General features: G+C 51.6%; 1 protein-coding gene across 2 annotated transcripts in view; it reads right to left on the bottom strand.

The window, feature by feature from the left end:
* nckap5l (NCK-associated protein 5-like) overlaps nucleotides 1-7759 on the bottom strand; it is a 31009-nt gene extending 23250 nt beyond the window's left edge. The window contains exon 1 of one of the 2 annotated variants that reach the window (XM_086213031.1): nucleotides 7395-7759. The gene's annotated coding sequence lies outside the window, so the exon portion shown is untranslated. Of the gene's footprint in view, nucleotides 1-3082; nucleotides 3104-7394 lie in introns of those variants that run through there. The other variant, XM_086213034.1, reaches the window with a different exon arrangement.
* Between the last annotated feature and the right edge of the window lie 683 nt (nucleotides 7760-8442).

The raw sequence follows: 8442 nt of genomic DNA, 5'->3' as shown, positions 1-8442 counted from the left end.
GAATAAAAGCTGGACACAAGAAAGTCAGTGGGCAGTAAACTGAGTGTTCTAATGGGCCGCAACTTTCCCTGCGGATAACGTCTCCTGCACGCTGACAGGAAGTGACACGTGAGTCCAGACTCGATGCAAATGCGACCCAACAAGGTCAGATCATCTGCTGCAGTTTCACCGCCACTGCAACATCGAACTGTAAAAAGATAAAAAAACACAACCTTCTCAAGCACAAATTCCTCGCTTCTACGAAGCGACGCAGACGACTCAGAGTCTCCCGCGCCAACAACGATGGGTTCCTGAACGTTAACAACGGCGTGAGGGGAAGCGGGCAGTACTCAGTACTTCAGTACTCTGATGACTTTTTGTTGTAACTAAAAAAATGATGTGCAATTTAAGCAATTCATTTTGTAATTATATTGACAAATAAGTAAACTACCACAATAGAAAATCCCTGGCATATTCACACTGCAGTACAAATACTCCGTTAGCGTACTTGCTGACAACTTCTTGTAACATTTTAAGACAAATGTCTCTACTTCCTCCTCCTCCTCACAGACTTTAGCTTTTATGCACAAAAGAAAAAATGATATACAAGACAAAATAAAAGAAACAGACGAGACGTGAGACGTGACACGGGGAGCGAGTTTTACCCGAGGACCAGTACTTCTACTTGTGCAGTAAAAGTGTGTACTTGTGCCACCTCTGCTTGGTCAGAGGTCAGCGGCAGCTCAGGAAGAGGCGGTGGTGGCTTTTCACTCTTGGTACGCAAAAGTACTCTGAAAGTCACGCTGTGGTATCACCAGTAACTTCTCAGGCTAACGTGAACCAACAGACGCAAGCTCATCAGAAGAAGAAGCAGCAGCCACGGTGCAGATGTTAGCAGCTGTTTCTGGCTGGAAGAATCCGGCAGGTTCATCAACACTAATAGTCGGGCCCTCGCAGCACCAGAGGAGTCCCAGCAGTGGCGGCCCGTTGGCAGATGGTCGTGCTGAATGGTTCCTGGTCGGCTGGAGCCAGAGAAAATCCTGAATTACAGCAGTAAATCAGGCTGCTGGGGTCCAAACCCCCATTGAGGGGCCGACAGTTTAATGGGCAGCAACGTGCAGAGCTCCATCTCCTCCACCTCCTGGTAATGCGACTCCTCCGCTCAGAGACGGTCTACAGCTGGGACTATAAAACGGAGTCGGTGGAGGCGTCTCCTGTTAATATGCATGAACGTTGCTCGGGTCGGACCTCATTAGAGAGTCAGACGTGGCCGCCGAGCCGTCATGAGCGGCGCTCACATATTTCTACAGGACAAAGACGAATGTCCCGTGCATCCTCCTCACTGCCACAGCTGCACTTGGGAATCCTGAGCGGCTCCTTTCTGCATCCGTAGAAGCTCAGAAATGAGCAGAAGCCTCAGGACCCTGTGAAGGCAGGTACCACACCAGAGCGCCGCGCGCCGCGCCGGAGCGACACGTCACCTGACAACCTCGCTGGTCTTTGCTACCTGACACTAGTGAAGCCCACATGCCTGTGAGAGGAGGAGGGTGAAGGAGCTGCAGGTCACCAGCAATCATCATGTCCACGCTATTGATCTGTTCCATCTGTACTGGTCAACCAAGGCCAGACCAGCTCAGCGACCAGCAGGCCCACATGCCTGATCCAGGACTCTGGCGAGGAGAGACCTCAGAGCTCCTGAAGCCAAGGAGAAATGCTCATTTACCAGCCCAACTGTTGTTGTCTGCTACACCAGAGAGTTGATGACAGGCTGATAGCAGCGGTCCAGCCACAGAAACACCAGCGAGTCATCCACTAGCTCCTGGACCAGAACTGGACCACATCTGATAGAACTGGACCACAAAGAGACAGCACAGATCCACAAAGCCTGTTATCAGGACAGAACCAGGACGACATCCCATCTGGTTCACTTGGATGCCCAAAATGTCTGGGCCTTTAATTTTACAACATTTAGGGCTGAGCAGGTTGAGAGGATAAAGAGTTTTGATGAATATTTTTCTCAAATGACACCTGAGACGCATCCCTCATGTGAACGAGAACAATGTCCTCATTCACATGAGGGAATGTGGTCATCGGAGCGTTAAAGCTCACAGTTTCACTGAGAGAACACACACCTCTGCTAATGCTAACACACCTCTGCTAATGCTAACTCACCTGGACTAATGCTAACACACCTCTGCTAGTGCTAACTCACCTCTGCTACTGCTAACACACCTCTGTTAATGCTAGCTCACCTCTGCTAATGCTAACTCACCTAGACAAATGCTAACACACCTCTGCCAATGCTAACTCACCTACACTAATTCTAACTCACCTCTGCTAATGCTAACTCACTGAGACTAATGCTAACTCACCTCTGCTAAAGCTAACTCACCTCTGCTAATGCTAACTCACCTACACTAACGCTAACTCACCTACACTAATGCTAACTCACCTACACTAATGCTAACGCACCTAGTCTAATGCTAACTCACCTCTGCTAATGCTAACTCACCTCTGCTAATGCTAACTCACCTACACTAATGCTAACTCACCTAGGCTAATGCTAACGCACCTCTGCTAATGCTAAATCACCTACACTAATGCTAATTCACCTACACTAATGCTAACTCACCTCTGCTAATGCTAACTCACCTAGACTAATGCTAACACACCTCTGCTAATGCTAACTCACGTCTGCTAAAGATAACACACCTCTGCTAATGCTAACACACCTACGCTAATGCTAACGCACCTCTGCTAATGCTATCCCAGCTCTGCTAATGCTAACACACCTCTGCTAATGCTAACTCACCTCTGCTAATGCTAACTCGCCTCTGCTAATGCTAACTCGCCTCTGCTAATGCTAACTCACCTCTGCTAATGCTAACGCACCTCTGCTAATGCTAACGCACCTCTGCTAATGCTAACTCACCTCTGTTAATGCTAACGCACCTCTGCTAATGCTAACTCACCTCTGTTAATGCTAACGCACCTCTGCTAATGCTAACGCACCTCTGCTATTGCTAACGCACCTCTGCTAATGCTAAGTCCGACAAACCCTGCATAGAAAAGCGCTGTTTGTGTGTCGGTCAATTGGACCCACCCCAGAGTGTAACGGGTTCTTCCTCGACCCACGCTACAACCTCAGCTGATGTTTCCCATGTGGGGATCAAAGGCGTTTCTGTACATCTGGACGCGTCTAAGCTCAGCAGAGTCCGACTTCCTTTCCCACAGCTCCGTGTTTCGGCTACAGGAGCAGAGATGCTGCAGAGGCTGCGGGACGACTCCTGCTTTCCAGAGTGAGCCGGTGGGCTTTGAAACAGGAAGCTGGCGAGCTGCAGCAGCTCACTGAGCACCTTGTGGGAGGGGGTTTAGGGACCCGAGACGGGGGGGTTGTGAGGCTCCTCAATAACAACTTATTTTAAGACAAATGAAAATAAACTGCAGAGGCGCACAAAGGAGGACTGTTCCAGGGCGAGGACGCCTGACTCCTGACTGAAGCGCTTCTTCTTGAACAATTTCAGAAATCACCGATCAAAACTTAAACAAAGAAATCAAAGTTTGTAGCCAGCTGGCATCAAGCTCAAATAAATTATGACCATTAAATTTTTGGTCAAACAGGAAGTGGCAGCGATCGGGTTTACTTGAATTGATTAAAGCTACATTCCAAACCGTGTTTTCTCTGGCTGCACTGATGAATCGAATGTTTGTTGCAGCTGCAGTGAAAGAAGTGTTTTGCCAACTTCCAATGTTTGTATGACCACAGATTCCTCTGCTGGGCGGATTTAGAATCAGTCCCCTGCCTTCTCTCTCTCTCTCTCTCTCTCTCTCTCTCTCTCTCTCTCACACACACACACAAACCAGGATCCCTCTGGCGTTTTCAATGTGACACAGTGAGGTAAAAACATGGCTGAGGATTTAAGTTCTTCTAGCTGACAAACATTCAAATAAAGAGAGTGAGAGTAAACAAAGAGCTGCAGGCGAAGGTGTGTGTGTCTGTGTGTTTGTGTGCGTGTGTCTGTGTGCGTGTCTGTGTCTGTGTGCGTGTGTCTGTGTGAATGTGTGTCTGTGTGCGTGTGTCTGTGTGCGTGTGTGTGTGTCTGTGTGCCTGTGTCTGTGTGAGTGTGTGTGTCTGTGTGCGTGTGTCTGTGTGCGTGTGTGTGTGTCTGTGTGCCTGTGTCTGTGTGAGTGTGTGTGTCTGTGTGCCTGTGTCTGTGTGCGTGTGTGTGTCTGTGTGCGTGTGTCTGTGTGCATGTGTGTGTGTCAACAGTGGCGGTGATGATGATGATCTTGCGGCGGCGCTCTCAATTCCTGCTGAGCGCTCTGTCATACGGCGCCAACTCTGGGGGGGTAACTGAGGAATATTTTGAGATGCTAATGCAGCAGCAGGAGAGCCGGCGGCGGATCACCATGGTAACTACGGTACCTGCGTGCATCACACAGACGGCTGATAAAGGCCCGAGCCGATGGCTGATAAGAGCCCATCTTCAAAGTGCGGCGGACGCTGCAGAGACAGGCGTTCTGCAGGAGGCTCCGACCCGGCGGCGCCCCGACCGGACTTCACACTGACTGCATGATCGCTCCCTGCGGTGGCGCTGAACCCTGACCCGGTGGCGTGATGTTTCAATGACACGCTGACCTTGAGAGCGAGAGACACGGCGGAGTGGAGACAGAGCAGACCGACTGGTCATGAGGTCGGTGAGGTGACGAACTGTGGTGCAGCAGAGAGCTCCAGGTAATGATCCAGCTTCCTGTTACACTCTCCGTTGTGATTGGATATTTGAGAAAGCACAGGAAGTGACATCATGGTACATGTTCAACATAAAGGGGGGGCTGTGGAGGAAGGGGGATAAATGAATCCGCTCGATAAGAACTGCTACATTCGGACAGTTTGTCAGGTTGGTTTTTCTTCTTCCTTTCCTTTCTCACTTTCTTTCTGTTTTCTTCGATTCTTTCGTTTGTTTCTCCTGGAGGTCCGCGACTCCTCAGACTGAACATCTCAACCCTGAGGAGGAGCTGCTGGCTTCAGAAGATGCTGACGCCGGATGGAGCTATGCTAATGCTTCCCATCCACTGCCATTCATTGTGCTAAGCTACCTAGCGTGGTTCCCTCAGCCTGGAGCTTCCTGTCTGACTCTCCAGCTCTGGCGTGTTCCTTCAACTCAGAATCTTTCACGCCGTTATTATCGACTGCTCCAAGCGTCGTTTCACAGCTGAAGTTTAGTTTGAGTTTGGGAGGTCTAATTAACAATGACAGAGCAGAACCAACAGCCAAATTAAACTCTCGGTCGCCGTCATGTTCCCCCACCATCGTTAAGTCTGAACGCCGCTATGTGGCGTCTGGAGGAGCCGAATGCAACAAGATGTGGGACACAAAGGCGTGCAGAACATCTGGGAGCAATCAGAGTGGAGGCGAGCCAGCCAGCACTTATACTGCCCATTACACTCGAATAAAGTCACTGGCTGAGCGCTTCATGATGTCATGCAGCTCCGCTTGGATAAGCAATCTCAGCGCCGCAGTGGGACGGGACACTCCGAAGCTTCTGCGGCGATCAAACACGGACACGCGGACCGCAAATATCACCTGGCGAGCGGCTCTGAGGTCACTCCTCAGGATGAGCCGTTCACGGCCGCACTCGTGCGCCTCAGCTGATGTGAGCCGTTTCCTCTGAACCACCGGCCTCACCAGACCACCGCAATCCAGCTAGAACGGACTTCCACACTGGGAGTTGGTCGTCCGGTGGCTGCCGGGTCACAGGGTGAAGGGTCAGCGACCCACCTGGTCTCCTCACGTTCTCAGTGACCTCCGGCCGAGAGCTGGCGGCTCAGACGATGAGAAACGCCGACGGCCAGAATCAACCCATCCCCGGACAGAAGCCACGCCGCAGGTTTAGGAGACGCGTTTCCTGACTCTTCAGTCAAACTTTGATCCTCTGCAGCCTGAACGGCGCCTGGCATCCAAGCATTCTTCCATCCGCGTTTCTCCTGAACGCCAACTGACCTGAGGACAAGACGCCTGGGTGGACATCAGAGTTCCCCTCAGAGGACTCAGACCCGGTCCAGGGTCCAGCAGACGGACCAGGTGATCCGCTCACCTGCTGACCAACATGGACGCCAACGTCACTGCTGTACCTAACAGAAGCATTCCATTTCACCAAGACTTCATCGGTTGGACGCGCATCAACACGCCTGCGGCTGAGGTCACCGATGATGTCACACACAATCACTTGAACCTGGAGCAACTAGACATCAATCAATCGATCAATCAGAGGACATCGTTTCTGCGATCAATGACTGCCTTCAGTCCTTCAAGCACAAACAGCGCACGTTTGCTCTTCATGGGGAGGATTTTTATCCCTCGTCTTGTTTTCAGCCGCTTCCTTCGTCCCGCCGCGCACCAGCAGGATATTTCTGGAAATATTTTCTCCACATTTGTTTTGAGGTTCATGCGGTGAAAAGTCAAAGGTCACCGTGACGGCCCGCCACTGTGACGGCGTGGTTCTGGTTGTTTCATTTCTGACAGACACCCAAGAGTCTTTTTGGGGGTTTTGGGTTGTTGGACAGACAAAAGAAACAACTTCAACGAGTCGCTTCAGATGTGAAGCATTTTTCATGATTTCTCTGCGTTCTATGGCCCAAAGGTTCACTAGTGGGACAGGAAATGATGCTGAGGTTCTGCAGAACCGCCCCCGGGTTACTGATCCGACTCTCATCATTGATTACAGAACCAACGACTATGAGATCAAGAATGGGAATGAAGGCAGTTATTAAATTAGTGGCAGCTCCGTTTTTATCTGCCCTTAAACAAACTAACTCACGACAACAGGCAGAGCACGATAACATTCTGGAGAACCGAAGTCCATCCGACCAGAACCAGCAGGCTCCATGCGGCGCCGCATCATGTCAAACACGTTCTTTTGTCACTGGTTCCTGCATCTCGGTCAGTTATTACATCATCAACTCCTGTTCCGTCGGGGGAGTTTAAAGATGGTCCCGGTCGGGTTCTGGTGGGCCTGGCTGGTTCCCCTCGGAGGGTTTGGGGGCCGCTGCTGCCCCACCGAGCGCGGCCTGCTTCCCCGGTTTGAGGGGAACTGCAGCAATGAATCGCAGTTCATCCCCGACACTCGCGGATGACGAACGCGGCGCCTCTCCCATGTTCTCAGGTCACATTTCACCTCCAGAACCGGGACCGAACCCACCACACGCCCGCTGAACCAGCATTTGACGCAGTCACATACCGGGGCCACAACACGGAACCGGTTCATTTCTCGGCCCTGACACCGACGTGGGTCCCCCAGCTGTAACGCCCTAATATCGCTCCGACTAGAAACACGGGACACATCTACATTCTCCCCCGGTGGAACAGCGTCCGTGTCCGGCCGGATCGCGGCGCCACAGCCCCGTCCGGAACTCACCTCATCGGGTCGGAATCGCTCGACGCTCCGTGTTCAGCGAGCCGAAGCTGCAGTTTGTGGCGAATATTTAGTGCTCATTTCCAGGCGGCGTCCTCCTCCTCCTCCTACTCCTCCCGCTGCTGCAGCCGCTTTTCTTCCTCTGGTCGGTGTCAGCGTTCGGGGTTGAGGAAAAGTGATGTCATTGCATGAAATTGCTTCACCCGCCCCGATTTTTGGAGGCTGCCAAACACAACTTCACCATGGACTCATGAAAGTCCCTCTCAGCGAGGCTGTAAAGGCTCGGCTCGGAGATGATTGAAGATCCCCTCCTCCTCCCAAAAATGTCTGCTCACTTCAGCTGAATAGTTGAGCTTCACATTCATACTTCGGCTTGTCAAAGGCTAATAAGTTTGAGTCGAACAGTGCAGGATTTGTGATGTCACAAATGTCACTTTGGAGCCAATCAGAGTGCAGCGTACCAGGGCGAACCCCTGAAAAACCAGTAACTGGGGGAACTGGCCTCTGTTTTCCAGCTGTTGTGGTGGGAGTGCGTGATGGGAGCAGCCATGTTTGAAGGCCTCCAGTGAGGAGCAGCTGGCGTGTAGTCCAGCGTCAGGCTCCACCCACTGCGAGGGGTTGTCATCGCACTGACAGACTCACAAGCTTGTTGTTATGTGTCAACAGTAAGAGGGAAAGAACAGGAGCAGCAGGGTTCTCCTCCTTGAGAACCCTGGAACCTCACCAGCACTGGAGGGCACTGGTATCGGTCCAGTTCAGCTCCTGTCTTCATCTCAGCTGATCTGTTGTTTACATCGAGGACACATTAAATATAGAATGTAATGACCTCATCTCGTACTTCTTTAAACGTTCTGGATGTTCACGTTTCCCGGCATGTAAACGTATGAACTTGTTTTCCGGAGTGCGAGCGATAGTTGGGTTCAGACCTGAGCCACGGGGGACCGTCAGAACAGGGTCCAGGCTGAGGAGGGGCGCTTGTGGGGTCTCCAGCAGCTCAGGTGTGTGTTTATGTTTGATGCCCAGTTGGGTCTTCAGAGGCGGCGGCCGGAGG

Source organism: Aulostomus chinensis, chromosome 9 (genome assembly GCF_037954235.1).
Source record: "Aulostomus chinensis isolate RoL2024-O1b breed Wild chromosome 9, RoL_Achi_v1.0, whole genome shotgun sequence".
NCBI lineage: Eukaryota > Metazoa > Chordata > Actinopteri > Syngnathiformes > Aulostomidae > Aulostomus > Aulostomus chinensis.
The sequence above is the reverse complement of the archived record's forward strand: the minus strand, read 5'-3'. Positions and strand labels throughout refer to the sequence as shown.